Below are 16,854 nucleotides of genomic sequence, written 5' to 3' on the forward strand. Positions count from 1 at the left end.
ATGCACGGACATTCGTACAAGTGTGTGTGTGTATTAAATCTTGATTTGTGGTCTAATGTGTGGCAGATATTTGAGTGTCTCTTATCATCTTAAAAATGGTGTTGCTCTATTTTTGTGCCACAGGGCTCAGTATAACAAGATTCATTATGTCAAGCTAACTCTCTTCAAATTATTGAATACTTAATATTTTACTACAGTTTCATTAGGTAAATACAGAGATAGCTATATTGTCATTTTTCCCGTACTTGAGTAACAACTGTTTTGTCCTTGTGGAAATCCTCCTGCCACAAACTGCACATAAACAAGATTCTTTGACTTTCCCTTGACATGACTCTTCCTAAGCTGCTACAGGTTTAGTCAAAAACTCCACTTACCTCCTCATAATGGACATGAGTGCCTCCAGGTCTCTTTCTTTCCAACATGAGAATTGTCATCTTCATGTGATACAGAAAAGTCTCTAGAGTTGGCAAAACCCATGCCACCTTATCGTAGACCTTTTGCCTTTTTGTTTCTCACTCACCTGATGTCTTTTAAACAATTGGCCATACATCTTTGTGCTTTCATTTTTCCCACTACAGTTTAATCTAGATATTTTTATAGGGAAAAAAAAATGTGCTTCCCTCCCTCCATATAATTATCCTTCCAACAACCATCATCTCTATAAAGTTGTAATGTACTAATTTCCTGTCTTGGCCCCAAACACATGTATTACCTGAACCAGATTTCCTTTTCCGCTTACCCCATTTTATTTCATTTTCCCCAGAGAACATTTTGTTCAGTTTCTTGAATGGCCATCTTACATACTGTTCCTTTTCCATGGAACTTTACCAGACATTCTGCGGTTAATTTCTGGATAAATGTATTATGTCAAACTGGAAGTTCTGTGCTCAAAGACATCCCCATAATATCCAGGTTGTGTCAGGATCCATGTTTTATTATTTCATAGATTCAAACTACTCCACTATAATAACAGTTATGTGAGGATTTACATAATAATCATGCAGTACATGCAGTACTCCATTTACAATTCTTGCGTTTATGGTTTATTATTGGACACAACTTCAGTCCAACATCTTTTGTAAGGTGACTGTGTCATCACTGTAAAACTCTGTGAAGAGGAGTGAATAAACAATGGATTGTTGTGCATAAACATAACGTCATATGTTTCATTTCTTTTTTTATGTTATACTCAAGCCCCATTGTGGGACTTGAACTTACAACCCATGCAGTCAGACATCTCAGGTTCTATTGAATGAGCTGGCCAGGTGCCCCACTTGACATTTCTGATGACATCAGGAGATTTTGTTCCTTGTCCACACAAAACAGAGCCTGGAGACACTGGAGCTGTGGCTCATAGAATGGAGGCCTATAGTTGGGAAAAATCTGTTGTTTAAGGCAGAGCAACACACTGGAATTATTAATAACAATGCAGAGTTGGAAGGTGGAAAATGGTGTAAAATGATACAAGGATTCTTTGGGTGACTCGACCCAGGAGAGCATCTTGGGGAGAGATTGTTGGTATGGATATGTCTGACCCACTGCTTACGCTTATACATGAGGAAACCACGGAGCCACTGGCCCAAAGCATGACCCCCAAGCAGCAAATATCAGAGAATTGATGACACTGTTACTGTAGTGATAATGGGGTTTTATTGTGTAGCCCTGAACAGTATCGCAAATAATTTTTCACTGTGATGTTTGCATTGTTCCATTTGCCAGTCACGTACACAGGAAAAGAGATATTTACCAGTATTAGCAGGATCCAGCACCAGGAAAAAAAGGAGCCAATGTACCTGGAAGCTTTCACTTTAAGTTCTGCCCATGGTGGAGCTTCTGGGGGTGACTGTGATACCCTGGAAGATACTCAAGAGACAGGTGCTGCTGATGGGCACACCCCTTCCCACTCTGAAGATAGAAAACAAGTGTGCATCTGACATCAGCCAGGAAATCTTTCAAATCAAGAGCTGCCACTGTCTGGGAGACTCCTTTAGGAAGCAGGACTAAAGAGTTGGCTAGAGTCAGGTGCTTGAGAATCAAATCTGTGGACCTCACCCTGCACCCAGTAGAGTAAAGGAGGAGATAATGGTAGAGAAGAGAGAAATTTCCAGTGATTCTGAATACTGATTGTGGTAAGATTGTTCTGATGGTCGCATTCCTGAAGCCATTCTTTCAGCTTGCAATGGCTGATAATTATTTTATCTTCAGAGTCAGAGGATCCTGCATGGGAATATAATGTGTGAGCTACATTTATCATGTTGACTGCAATTCAATACTCTCTACTTACCATTGGTTCCCCATTAGAAATGATCATAGTCCTATAATTTTTAGCAACATCTTTCACCTTAGTGATGTGTTTACATAAGAGGAACAGACAACACTCCTATCAAAATGCAGGGTCCTTTGGTGCCATTCAAAGATATATAAGTTCCTGGACATGTTTATTGTTAATGTTACTAGTCTAAGTTTTTAATACTTTTATCCTGAGGAAAACTCCCACAGGTAGCAGCACTTCTCACTTTCAGGTGGAACTTCCCTAGCTCCCACTTTCCAGCACCTGGGATGGGTCCACATATTGGACTCTCCCTTTCTCACAGTGAGACTCTTTAGGAGCCCGTCCATAGTACCCTTTTCATACTCCCTTGGAGCCAGGAAGGCACACCACCCACCCCTGTGGTGGCTACGTTGAACGCATTCTGGATGTAGCCACTTGGATCTTGGAGAGCTTGCCAGTAGCCACCAAAGCCCCTGGGAACTGGGGACTTGAGTGATACGATAGCCAGTGTTGGCTGGACCACAGGGAGGACATGAGGGTGCTATGCCAGCCCACACCCAACACCTCTGGGAGCCCTGAGGACTGAGGCTTGGCACTGAGAAAGCTGGCGTCTTTCCTGAACAATTTAGCTGAAAGCTGGATGTTTGGGAAAAGTTGGCGGGGGGGAGGGGGGGGAGGAGTCCTGGGAGGGAGGGAGCATGCTGGGATGGAAAACTGCAGTTCAGTGCCACCAGGGGAGCTGCGGTAAAGCCTTCCAGTTCCACACCTTCACTGGCATGTGGTGACCCCACCCAGTGCCTCCTGGGAGTCCAGGGTGCTGGAAGCCTCACAGTCTGCACTTAGAACTTCCCATATAGTTCCTTTCCCAACTTTCACTGGGGTCATGGCAGGGGCCAGGTACTGGGTGGTGGCGTCTGGGTCACAACAGTGGAATGATGCTTCTTGAAAATCAAGTTGATGGCTTTGTTTTCCTGTACCTTTTTTTTTATGATTTTATTTATTTGACAGAGATCACAAGTAGAGAGGCAGGCAGAGAGAGAGAGAGAGAGAGAGAGGAGGTAGTAAGGATCGCTGTGGAGCAGAGAGCCCGATGTAGGACTCGATCCCAAGACCTTGGTATCATGACCTGAGCCGAAGGCAGAGGCTTTAACCCACTGAGCCACCCAGGCATCCTTTCTGTACTTTCTTGTTTTCCTTTGGGGTCTTAAATGGAGCTCTTTTTAACACTTTCTCCCAAGTTAGTATAGATCTGATCACTTTTAGGGCAGAGGCTATAGCTTTGGAAAAAATCATCTTTTTAATTACACCACCCTCCTTTTTAAGTCCTCTTCCCCCCTTTCACCTTCCTTTGAAATCTTAAGTCTGGAGCAACCAGAGGATAAACCCTGAAAGGAAAGTGATTTCTTTTCAATAGCCACTCTTTCTGAGAGGCACTAAGGTTATGTAGGTGTGCAAAGATCACCTGCTGTGGGCTGTCAGGTTTCAGAGGTTACCTGACACCCTGAGGCCATCTGTCCCCCGTTTGCTCTTACCCACTTCCACCCTTCTGCCCTTATTGAATTATAGTGCATAGAGTGGAGAGTGGGCAGGAGAACCAGGCTGATTTCTTAAGTATGTGGCAGTGTTCTTTGGTGGTCTTCAAGCAGAATTTTTTTTTTTTTTAAGATCACAAGTAGGCAGAGAGGCAGGTGGTGGGGGTGTGTGTGGGAGGGGGAACAGGCTTCCTGCTGAGCAGAGAGCCTGATGTAGGGCCCAATCCCACAACACTGAGACCATGACCTGAGCCAAAGGCAGAGGCTTAACCCACTGAGCCACCCAGGCACCCCTTCAGGCAGATCTTTAAGAGCTGAAAGAAAAAAGAAAGTTACTTGCCTTATAGATCAGCATCAATTTTCCTTTTTTTTCTCCCCTCTCCCTGTAAAGACAGAAACTTGAAATTGTTTGGGGCTAGGTGTTGGTGGTGGTGGTTTGTTATTTTATTAAGGTTTTAAAATTTAAATTCCAGCCATATACAGTGTAATACTAGTTTCAGATGAACAATAAGTGATTCAGCACTTTCATACCTCACCAGTGTTCATCTGGACAAGTGCATTCCTTAATCTCCATCACTGTTTAGCCTACCCGCCCCCAAATCTATGGTAACCATCAGTTTGGTCTCAATAGTTAAGAGTCTCTTTCTTAGTCTCTCTTTTTTCCCCTTTGGTTGTTTGTTTTGTTTCTTAAATTCCACATACAAGTGAAATCATATACCATTTTTATTTCCTTGACTGGCCTATTTCATTTAGCATTATACTTTCTTGCTCTACCAATGTTGTTAACAAATGGCAAGATTTCATTCTTTTTTTATGGCTGAAAATATTCCATTGTATACATACACCACATCTCCTTACCCTCAGCTGTTGATGGACACAGGCTGTTTCCATAATTTGGCCATTGTAAATGATGTCACAATAATTTTAGGGTGCATGTATCCTTTTGAAAATTACTGTTTTTGCGTTTAGGAGGTAAATACCCAGCAGTACAATTAATGGATCATAGGGTCATTCTATTTTTAACTTTTTGAGAAACCTCCATACTGTTTTTCACAGTGGCTGCACCAGTTTGCATTCCCATCAACAGTGCAAGAGGGTTTCTTTTCTCTCCATACCCTCACCAGCTCTTGTTTTTTTCCTGAGTTTTTTATTTCAGCCATTCTGCCAGGTGTGAAGTGATAGCTCATTGTAGTTTTAATTTCCATTTCCCTAATGAAGAGTGATGTTGAGCATATTTCCAAGTATCTGCTGCCATCTGAATGTCATCTTTGGGGAAATGTCTATCCATGACTTCTGCCCATTTTTTAATTGGATCATTTGGTTTTTGGATATTGAGTTATATATATTTTGGATACTAACTCTTTATCATATATGTTTTATATATTTTGGATACTAACTCTTTATCATATATGTCATTTACAAATATCTTTTCCCATTCCACAGTTTGCCTTTTAGTTTTGTTGATTGTTTCCTTCACTGTGCAGAAGCTTTTTGTTTTTATAGAGTCCCAGTAGTTTTTTATTTCCCTTGCCTAAGAAACATCTAGAGAAATGTTGCATGACTAATGTAAGAAAAATCACTGCCTCTTCTAGGATTTTTATGGTTTCAGGTCTCACGTTTAGATCATGAATCCTGGTTTTCCAAACACCATTTGTTGAAGTGACTCTCTTTCCATTGCATATTCTTGCCTCCTTTGTTAAAAATCAATTGACCATATAATTTTGGGTTATTTTGGGGCTTTCTATTCTGTTCAATTGGCTTATGTGTCTGTTTTTGTGCTAGTACCATATGGTTTTGATTCCTACACTTTTGTAATGTAATTTGAAGTCTGGTATTGTGATACATCCAGTTTTGTTTTTCTTTTTAATTATTTTACTTTTTATTTCCCTTCCCCTCCCCTGCTTGTTTTTCTTTTTCAAGATTGCTTTGTCTATTCAAGGTCTTTCATGGTTCCATACAAATTTTAGGATTGTTTGTTCTAGTTCTGTGAAAAATACTGTTGGTATTTTGATAGGGATTGTATTAAATGTGTAGATTGCTTTGGGTAGCATAGATACTCTTTTTTTTTTAAGATTTTATTTATTTATTTGACACACTCACAGAGAAGTCACAAGTAGGCAGAGAGGCAGGCAGAGAGAGGGGGAAGCAGGGTCTCTGCTCAGCAGAGATGTGGGACTCAATCCCAGGACCCTGAGATCATGGCCCAAGCTGAAGGCAGAGGCTTAACCCACTGAGCCACCCAGGCACCCAAGTAGCATAGCTATTCTACCAGTATCTGTTCTTCCAATGCATGAGCATGGAATGTCTTTCCATTTCTTGTGTTGTCCTTGGTTTCTTTCATCAGTGTTTTATAGTTTCCAGAGAAGTCTTTCATCTCTTCTGTTAAGTTTATGCTTGGGTATTTTATTATTTTGCGTGCAATTGTAAATGGGATTGTTTTCTTAATTTCTCTTTCTGCTGCTTCATTATCGGAATATAGAAGTGTAACATTTCTGTATATCGATTTTATATCCTTCAACTTTATTGAATTTATAGGTACTAGTAGTTTTTTGATGGAGTCTTTACAGTTTTTCTATGTATAGTATCAAGTTATCTGCAAATAGTAAAAGTTTTACTTCTTCCTTAGCACTTGGATGATTTTTTGTGGTGGTTGTTGTCTGATTGCTTAGCTAGGAATTCCAGTACTGTGGTGAGAGTGGACATCCTTGTCATTTTCCTCACCTTAGGTGAAAAGCTGTTTCCCCATTGAGTTAGCTATAGGTTTTTCATATAAGGCCTTTTACTATGTTGAGGTATGTTCCCCTGAAACCTACTTTATTGAAAAAAAAAAAGACCTACTTTATTGAGTGTTTTTATGATGATTAGACATTGTACTTTGTCAAATGCTTTTCTCCATCTATTGAAATAATCATGTTTTTAAATACTTTCTCTTACTAATGTGATGTATCATATTGATTTATGAATACTGAACCATGCTTGCATTCCAGGAATACTGCTTGATCATGGTGAATGATTTTTTTTTAAGATTTTATTTATTTATTTGTCAAAGAGAGAGCACATGCAAGAGTGAGCACAGGCAGACAGAGTGGCTGGCAGAGACAGAGAGAGAAGCAGGCTCCCTGCCGAGCAAGGAGCCCGATGTGGGACTCGATCTGAGGACGCTGGGATCATGACCTGAGCTGAAGGCAGCCGTTTAAACAACTGAGCCAGCCACCCAGGCGTTCCATGGTGAATGATTTTTTTAACGTATTGTTGGATTTGATTTGCTAGTATTTTGTTGAGAATTTTTGCATCTATGTTTATCAGGGATATTGGCTTGTAGCTCTCCCCCCCAACTCCCACCCCGTGGTGTCTTCATCTGGTTTTGGTCTCAGGGTATTGCCTGTGAAGCCATTTGGTCTTGGACTTTTGTTTGTTGGGAGTGTTTGATTACTAATTTAATTTCATTGCTAGTAATTGGTTGTTGAAATTTTCTGTTTCTTCCTGCTTCAGTTTTGGTAATTTATGTTTCTGGGAACCTACCCATATCTTCTAGGTTGCCTAATTTGTTGGCATATTGTTTCTCATAATTTTTTAAAAAGATTTTATTTATTTGACAGAGAGAGAGATCACAAGTAGGAAGAGAGGCAGGCAGAGAGGGAAGGGGAAGCAGGCCCCTTGCTGAGCAGGAGCCCCATGGAAGCTCCAACCCAGGACCCTGAGATCATGACCTGAGCTGAAGGCAGAGACTAACCCACTGAGCCACCCAGGCGCCCCTCATAATATTCTCTTAAAATTGTTTGTATTTCTTTGGTGTCAGTTGTTACTTCTCCTCTTTCATTTCTGATGTTCACAGAGTTCACTGTTTTGTTTTTGGTTTAGGGTTTTTTTTTTAAATTAGTCCAGCTAGAGGTTTATTGATTTTGTTGATCTTTTCAAAGAACAGGCTCCTGGTTTCATTATTTTGTTCTATGGTTTCCTTAGTTTTTATTTCATTTATTTCTGCTCTAATCTTTATTATTTTCTTCTGTCGGTTTTAGGTTTCTCTGTTCTGCTTTTTCTAGCTCCCTCAAATGTAAGTTGTTTGAGATTTTCTTGCTTCTTGAGGTAGGTTTGTATTGCTTTCCTGTTAGAACTGCTTTTGCTGCATTCCAAATATTTTGGACATTTTTTTTATTTGTTTCTGTGTAAATTTTGATCTCTTGATTTCTTGTTTGACTTATTGATTGTATCATGTCACCTGTATTTGTGCTCTTTCCAAAATTTTCCTTATGAGTGATTCCTAGTTTCATAGCACTGTGACTGGAAAATGTTGATAAAAAATGGCAGTATTTCGCATTGGTAGGTTTTCCCATTGCACATTCAGGTTTGCATCCCTTTTACAGACAGGTATGTTCCTTACTTAGATAAATTGCTTAAGTTAAATTCTGGACCCAGCCTTGGCCCATTTTGGATCCAGCCTAAGTTCCTGGATCCAGCCGAAGAACCACATCCATTCACTACCGAGGAACGGGTCCCAGACCACGGAGTCTGGTTGGCCTCTCCAAGGAGCAGCGTCTCTACCTCTAGGACAAAACCGTTTTTAACGAAAACCGTCTCAGCTTGAGAAACCGTAAATATTTTAGCTTTCAACCTAAGTGGCCCAAACGACTACAGCTCTACCTCACACTGTTGGAGACATCACTTAAATTAGGCAGCACGCCTGTCCCACAGGAAGCGACAGAAATTCAAAAGGCTGGAAATCCCAAAGAAAGACACATCCTGGGAGCGGGCTGAAGAAAGCCAGGCCCCACCCACAGGCCGTCTAAGGTTCCTGGCCTCACCCCTGAAGATCCAGCCAAGGGGTTCGCTGGGGTGCGCCCAGTGGCGGAAGCTCTCAGCCCAGCTTCCGCTCGGCCCCCGCCTTCTGTTCTTTACGGAGGGATCCTAACTTTTTTCCTACCATTACCGGAAGCGCTCCCCCAAGCTCCGCCCCATCCCGTCGCGCAGCCCCGTTCTGGCCAGTGTGTGTGTCCGGTCGTTCCCGGAAGCGCTCCACCCAAGCCCCGCCCTCAGACGGTGAGCGGTCCGGCCTGGCCTCTTTTCACAACCTGCCTATTACCGGGTGCGCTCCATCCGGGTCTGCCGAGTTCTCACACTGGGCGGAAACTTAGTTTACCCTTCCCTTTGCGGGAAGCGCTCCACTCCGGCAGCGCCGCAGCCCGGCCCTTCCACCAGCGCGCACGCGCAGTTTTTTACAGCCCTGTGGGCCCCGACGCGACTGGGTATCTTAAAAGCTCTCGACCGCTTCTGTTGTTTTCGATCCTCTCTGTTACCTGCGTCAAAATCTCGGTCCCCAGGCCTGCACCCCTGGGGTCTCCACGTACATTCGAGTCCCTTCACCCGCACCTCCCACCGCGGTAAATAGCGTGTCGCGGAGACACACAGAATCCTGCGGGCGGCGCTGCAGGCCCGGGGTCCCGGTGCCTTTCGGTTCCGTCCCCGCCTGTGGTCTCCGGCCCTCTGGACACCGTCTGCTGCGCTGTCTCCGTGCTTCACGCCGTCCCGGGCACCGCTCGCACCCGCGCCATGGAAGGCCAGGGAGATGGGCTTGTGCGTCTCGCGCCGCAGCCTGGCCCGGCTCGGCCCACAGACGCGCGGACTCTCTCCCTGGCCCTGGTTCCGCGCGGACCGCGCGGACCTCCTGAGACGCACCCGTGCAGCCCTGCGTGCAGTGTAGGCGACCGAGGCCCGGGAAGGGCACCTTTTTTGGTGCGGGCTTTCAGGAGTGGGATTTAGGACGGAAGATCTCGGGGAGTGACGGAGCAGGTCCCTCGCGAGGATGGGAGGCCTTGTGGCGGCCGTGACTGCGGCAGACGAGGGATAGGGTGGGGGGCGGAGAAAGAGCATGGCAGAGGAAAGAGCCGTGAGAGGGGCCGTGAGAGGGGCCGTAAGAGACGCGAGATGAGGACGATGCGGGAGGGACTTGCAACGAGGCCCTAAGAGTGGAAGGGCAAGTCGCCAGCGGAGAAAAGAAACGAGCGAAATGTGGAGGAAAGGGAGGCGCTCCGGAAGAAGGGGAGCCGAATAAGAGGGCCCTCGGTTAACATAAATGAGGTGACAAGGGCGACGCACTTCACGCAGACAGTGGGAAGGAGAAGAAGGTTTTGGGTAGACGATGCTGGGACAGAGAGGCGGTAGGGATGACCGCGCAGAGAGAAACAGCAGTGCGAGAGCTTAGCCAGAGGGTGTAACAGGAAAGAGGGAACGGAACTGGGGAGCAGAGAGGACAGGGTGGAGGGAGAGAGAGGCCGAAATCTATGGAGATGGGAACAGTGCGAAAGCTTGGGCTGAAAGAGTAAGGGAAGGTGAAATAGGTTTCAAGAGTTCCCTGGAAGGTGTAGGTGTAGTGAAAGAGAAAAGGGGAGAAAACCGGGCGGAGCCAGGGGAATCACAGGAAAGGAGAATCAGTGGAGAGAATCAAGAAAGAGAAAGACTCGAACACATTAATAGACAGAAATCCTTGGGAGGGAGAAGGAAGGGCAACCGAGGTCTGGATGAGTAGTGGTTAATGGGACATGGGGCTCCATAATGTATTTAACTTTAAATTTGCTTGTTGATTGGTCGTGATCCCAGGGTGCTAGGATGGAGTTCCCCATATGGCTCCTGGCTCAGCGGGGAGCCTGCTCCTCCCTCTGGCTGCCTCTTTGCCTACTTGTGCTCTCTTGTTCTCTGTCATATAAATAAATGCGGTCTTAAAAAAAACTGGGGGGAATTAAGTCAATATCTATTCTCTGGACCCAGACATGCACACACACAGACACACACACACACACACACACACACAGCTCCCTTCTCAAGAAGTGGGGCTACAAAGCCTGTGCTAAGATTGCATACAAACCCTCCCAAGTGGCCACAGAAAACCTGGTTCTGAGTCTCCTGCAGCAGCCTTGGCCCTCTATCAACCTAGGCTTTGACAAGCCCCTCATGATGCCATTTGCCTACAGGTACACAGGAATAGGGCAGGCACAGCGGCAACCTAAGTCTGTGTCTACAGCACAGCCCTTCAACCAAGCCTGAGCTGTCTCCCTGCTCTGTGTCCTTGGGGAGCCTTGTCCAGTCCTACCCACTCCTTTTGCTCAGACCCTTGCGCAGGAGCACAGTGCACTCAAGGCCACCCCAGCTACCCAAATTCTGTGCCTGTAGGAATTTAGGTACTCACCAGCCCTAGGTGATAGGGCCTTAGCCCTGGTTGTGGTAGGGACAAATACACATACAGCACAGGAAGTATAATACTCTGAGCTCAAAATAAGGGAAAATATTTCCTTCACCTCCCTTTTCTTAGAATGTTCAGTTTAGCAATCTTACAATTTCTTTCTTCAAAGCTTTGAAATATACGTAAATCCTTTAAAGCTGAAGAAAGCTTTTTTCAGCTTTCAGGTCTAGGAATGTCTTTTTTTTTTTTTTTAAGATTTTATTTATTTGAGAGAACACGAGTGGAGGGGAGGTGCAGAGGGAGAGGGAGAAGCAGATTCGCTGAGCAGGGAGCCTGACATGGGGCTTGTTCCCAGGACCCTGGGATCATGACCCTAGCCAAAGGCTAGATGCCTTCTAAGAATCTCTTTCTCAACTGCATGGGATCAACCTCTTTGACGTGAGCATCAAGGGGGATAGCATGCCCACCCCTCATTTTCTGCATGATGGTAGGAGCCTAACTCCAGTAGCAGCAAGTTCCACGGTGCAGAAATACTCCTGTCCTAAAGTTGTGAGTTTATGGGGCACCTGGGTGGCTCAGTGGGTTAAGCCTCTGCCTTCGGCTCAGGTCATGATCCCAGGACCTGGGATTGAGCCCCGCATCGGGCTTTCTGCTCAGCAGGGAGCCTGCTTCCCCCTTCTCTCTCTGCCTGCCTCTCTGCCTACTTGTGATCTCTCTCTGTCAAATAAATAAATAAAATCTTTTAAAAAAAATGTGAGTTTACTTCAACTTGGTAGAAAGCCAGTTAACACATGCATGGTCACCCCAAATTTCAAGTGCTGTCAAATCCTCTTACTTGAGACCTAATTGTTATTTTTCTTGAGCATGTGAATAAGTTATATCTGCTTGGCTGTATGAAAGGGTGAGATTTCTTTCGGTCTTTAATCATTTGGTAGATTGCCTGTAATTAGCACCGCAATCTGGTTTAATGCTTATTCTGTAATGAAAGTGTTTTCTTGGGACTCCTGGGTGGCCCAGTGGGTTGTGTGCCTGTCTTCGGCTTGGGTCATGGTCTTGGGTCCTGGGATCAAGCCCTGCACTGGGCTCCCTGCTTGGTGAGGGACTTGCTTTTCCCTCTCTCTCCTCAAATAAATAAATAAAATCTTTTTTTTTTTTGAAATTTTTTTAAGTGTTTTCTTTCTCTTCTACGTTTGTCTGGAGGTTTTCTGGTTTGGGAGATTTTGCTATTAATTCTGTTTGCCCCAACACTGGCCAGAATTACCAGTACCTGCATAAACACAGAAGGTGTCCATCAAAATCCCTCTGGAGGGGCGCCTGGGTGGCTCACTGGGTTAAAGTCTCTGCCTTCGGCTCAGGTCTTGATCCCAGGGTCCTGGGATTGACCTCACATCAGGCTCTCTGCTCAGCCGGGAACCTGCTTCCCTTACCACCACCACCACCCCCCCGCCTGCCTCTCTGCCTACTTGTGATCTCTGTCAAATAAATAAATAAAATCTTAAAAAAAAAAAAAAAACAAAAAAACCTCTGGAGGATCATTTGACAGATTATCTCCCACCACCACCCAGTTCCCTTTTGGGCTTCCATCTCTAACCTACAGCTGTGCAGCACAGAGTTTGGATGCCCCAAAGTCTTCATGCAGGAAAGTGTCTCATCTATATGAGTCCTTCTGTCTCTGCTAGAGCAAAATTAGACCAGATTCCCATGGAAACAACATCACAGGGTGGCAATCAGCAGTTCCAGCTCCTTCTAATGTACAGACCTTAAACAGATTCAGACAGTGGGGCCTGGGAATCCCAAGGAGACAAGCGTGTGCACCAAGTTGGTGTGAGAATCTGAGTTGCCTCCATCTCTTGTCCAAATGCCTACACATGTGCAGAGGTGCCTGATGCTCCCCTACCCCTGCAGAGAACTAGTACTGCAGCTCCAAATTCTGAATCCACCGCTTGGGGATTGTCAAGATACACTAGAACATCATCTCCCCTCTGGGTTCCCTCCTATCACTCTAACAACCACAAAGACAGAGGTACGATCCCACCTGGAATCTGCACACAGAGCCTGTTCTGCACTTGGGATTCATGAAAGAAGGCAAGATTTCTGTCTGAGGATATGCAGATCATTCAGGAGAGATACTGTGTTCTTGAGTTTGAGGGATGAACGAAGACAAAAAAACCAAAGGCCCACACTGGAGTGGGACCCCAGTGTTGTCCAGATTTCTTCCAGTGACTAGATGCAGCTGTCTGAGGTGCTCCTGATGGTCAGTTCAATGCCAAAAAGCACAGGCATCAAAAGCAGCACTTTTCAGGGACAAATTCCCTGCCCTGAGTTATGTCAAGAAGGGAGAAGATCCCTAGCCATGGGAGGTCAGGACTCGGAAATACCCAGAGCCATGACAATTACACTTCTGTGTAAACTGTTAGTGGAGTAGAGACATCTTACATAAGAGTGTCTTGCTCAGGGAAAGGTAATATCACAACTGTGTCCAAGGGTGATCTCAACCTAGCAGATGTCACAGACCCAGCTTGCATTTCTCTCCTTTATATCACTTTGGGGGCATCTGGTTGGTCTAACTGGGGACACTCCCTCCAGCACCAGAGACTTGGGATTTGAGGGAATGTCCTGTGCTGACTGGGGCAGGATGACAACAGAATTTGAATTTGCTTCCATCTCAAAGGAGCTGGAGTGAGTCATTTGAGGTCCTCTTCTTTCCCCATAGAGGGAATCTCCTTCATGGCACTGAAGTAGGAGTCAGGTTCCTTGTACTGTGATGAACACTGAGGAGGCTTAGAAATGCAAACTGATAAAGTGATGGTTTCTATTTAATATAATCATTGGAAGAACAGAGATGAAGAGCCATGATCCCTACCATCCAGAGACTTTCAGTCTACAACAAATGGTTAAGTGGTTAAGATTGTGGGGTCACAGGCGCCCAAGGAAACTCTTAAGTGTTTATATTAAATTACTTATTTTACGTTATAAAATGGACAGGGAATTGGCTTAAGTAGAATACAATTATACAAAGCTTCTGCTAGATAAATTTAGGAAGACAGGGTGGCTCAGTGGGTTAAGCTGCTGCCTTCGGCTCAGGTCATGATCTCAGTGTCCTGGGATCGAGTCCCGCATCGGGCTCTCTGCTCAGCAGGGAGCCTGCTTTCCTCTCTCTCTCTCTCTCTCTCTCTCTCTGCCTGCCTCTTTGTCTACTTGTGATCTCTCTCTGTCAAATAAATAAATAAAATCTTAAAAAAAAACTTTAGGAAGACAGAACTGGAAATAATCCATCCCATAGGCAGGGAAGCCTAGAACATGCCTTTGCCTCCCAGCTCCATCCAGAATCCTCTCTTACTGAAGCTTTTCCATGTCTGGCTGCACTCTGGGCTTTTCCCCCTGAGCAGATTAGAGCAGGTTTGGGCTGCCTCCCGTGTCTTAATGGTAGATGCTAATATTTTGCTGAAGTCCAAAAGCAGATATATGGGAGCAAAGATTGTATGGTTTGGTGCCTTGATTTCTTTCTCATTAGATTTGGTGCCTTGAAAAGGGTTGGGACAGGCCCACCACCCCAGAATGTGCCACTTTGGCATGTGGATTATTTGGACCTGAAGGCAGTTGAGATCTTGTGGGCTCAAGAGAAACTTTTGTTCCTTAACCATATAGAGGAATCTAAGTTGGGGGCTCTTTCTAAAATAAGAGTTATTATAGGAGATAAATTTTATCTGAGTGACCCATCTGTTGGCAGGACAAACATTCAATTACCACTGTTGGGAAGCAAGAATTTGTGTCTCCTTCAAGAGTCTTTCTAGCTGGACTATGAATCAAATTGGGGGAAAAAATCAAATTGATGTGAGACAGATTAACCTGAGAAAAACAAATGTAATGGCATACCTATGAGGAATACCACATAGACATGGAAATTTGACAGAATGAGATGTATAAGTCATTCTGGATTAAGGAGAAGGGGGTAGGGATCTAGCGTTTCAGAAGGAAGGAATGCATCTCACAGGATGATTAGAAAAGCAAATGTTTGGAAATTAGGGTTTTGCCCACCTGCATATATCCCCTTTGGCCTCACCAAAATAAATTGCCACTTCCAGCCAGCAACTGGAGAAGAATTAGGCACAAACAAGTCAGCTGCAAGAGATTGGGAGCGGGGGGGCGGGGGGGGGGGGGGGGACAACAGTTGAAAAGACTGCTGCCCCGAGCAACTCCATCGTCTCACCTTTATTAGATAGAAACAATAGCCAACAGAAGGACCAATGAAAGTCAAACGTTAGTCACGTCTTGCGGACAGAGAAAGGAGCAATAATGGAAAAGGGAAGCAGGCGGTTTTCGTTCCACCCTGAGCTGACCAGGCGTTCCCGGCTGCCCAGCTTCTGTGAAGGGGCGGCATTCTGCCCTGAGCGAGCCGGGCATCCCCAGCTGCCCAGCTTCACGGTCGTACATCGTCCTTCTCCCCAAAGACCTGTTGCCAGTATATGTATTTCTTAAGGTCATATCTAAATGTGCTTGGCAATTAGTAAAATCCTCCAGGGGTTACAGTTTAAGTAACAAATTGTTCCGAGGGGCAGCAGCAGTAAATCCCTTTCTTGTCTCACCACCACTTGTTTCTCTGCCTTTGGATTTTGTCAGGGGCCAGTGGCCAAAACCTGGTCCATTTGGGAACCCCCTGTGCCCCAGCTACAAAATGGAAATGATTGCCACATTCAGGGCACTGGCTGGTCTAGAATAAAGAACGGAAAAACAAGTGGTTAACTGATAAAAATCACTGTCATGAAGGACTGGAGTATCCATCAGTTTGCAACTGTCTTAATTATTTACAAGAAAAAAATAAAAAGGCAATTTTATTAATAGCGAAACTTCTGGAAACCTATAGACTCAATTTCCTGGAGCCCTAACATCACAGTCCCTTCCATAGGATAGAAATCTTGTGTAATCAGTCACTCCTCACAACCCAGTGCAGCTCTTTCTTGTCCCCATGCTTTAATGAAACCACCCTTTGCACCAAAGACTTCTCAAGAATTCTTTCTTGGCCATTGGCTCCAGACCCTACCACTCCAAACCTTATCAGTGCATATATGTGATTTAATACAGTATCTGGTTTTTTCTGTTTGGCTTATTTAACCTAACAAATGTCTCCTCCAGTTTTATTCTGTTGCTGCAAGTAGAAGGATTTTCCTCTTTTCTGAGGCTGATACATATATATACCAAGAGGAAATTAGATGGGAGACCTCTGCCAGGAAGATAGCTAATACCAGAGATAATTTTTTATACCAGGAAGAGTTACCTGCCTGGTGTGACAAACATTTTTTCCCAAACATCTGTTATTTCCCTTCTCCTGTGAATGTACTCCCCCCTTTTTGAAATTGTAAATCCCTACCATCCCCTTCTCCTTAGGTCGGAATGGCATTTAAGCATCAGTTGCCTATCTTTGAGCCCCATATCTTTGGGATTCCTGTAATAAAAAATTAAATTTGTCTTTATCCCGTGAATCTATATTTTGTTAGTTTGATCATTAGACCAGCCAAAGAATCTAGATGCAAAGAACAAAGTTTCTTTTCCTACACATTCATCCCAGTCACCAAGACAAATATAGCAAGACCACTTCGTATTTTCCAGTGAGAAACCACTTAATATTTTCTAGAATGGCTAAAATAAAGAGAAAAGGGTAACACCAAATTTCCTTGAAAATGTTGAAGAACTAAAAATCTCATATATTGCTGTTGGGAGGGTAAATTGTACATTCGCTTTAGAAAACTGTGTGGCTGTTACTTACGAAAATAAACATTTACCTACTGGAAGGAGAGCAGAATTTGTCCTCAAAATAGGTCTGTCTGGTGTGAGAATTATTTTAGTTGGTTATTTTAAAGAAAGAGCACAGGAAAAAC

General features: G+C 44.4%; 1 pseudogene; it reads right to left on the reverse strand.

Annotated features, from left to right (window-relative positions):
• Positions 1–1,292: 1,292 nt before the first annotated feature.
• On the reverse strand, positions 1,293–8,760 carry LOC116580060 (annotated as a pseudogene).
• Between the last annotated feature and the right edge of the window lie 8,094 nt (positions 8,761–16,854).

Source organism: Mustela erminea, chromosome 19, assembly GCF_009829155.1.
Source record: "Mustela erminea isolate mMusErm1 chromosome 19, mMusErm1.Pri, whole genome shotgun sequence".
Lineage (NCBI taxonomy): Eukaryota > Metazoa > Chordata > Mammalia > Carnivora > Mustelidae > Mustela > Mustela erminea.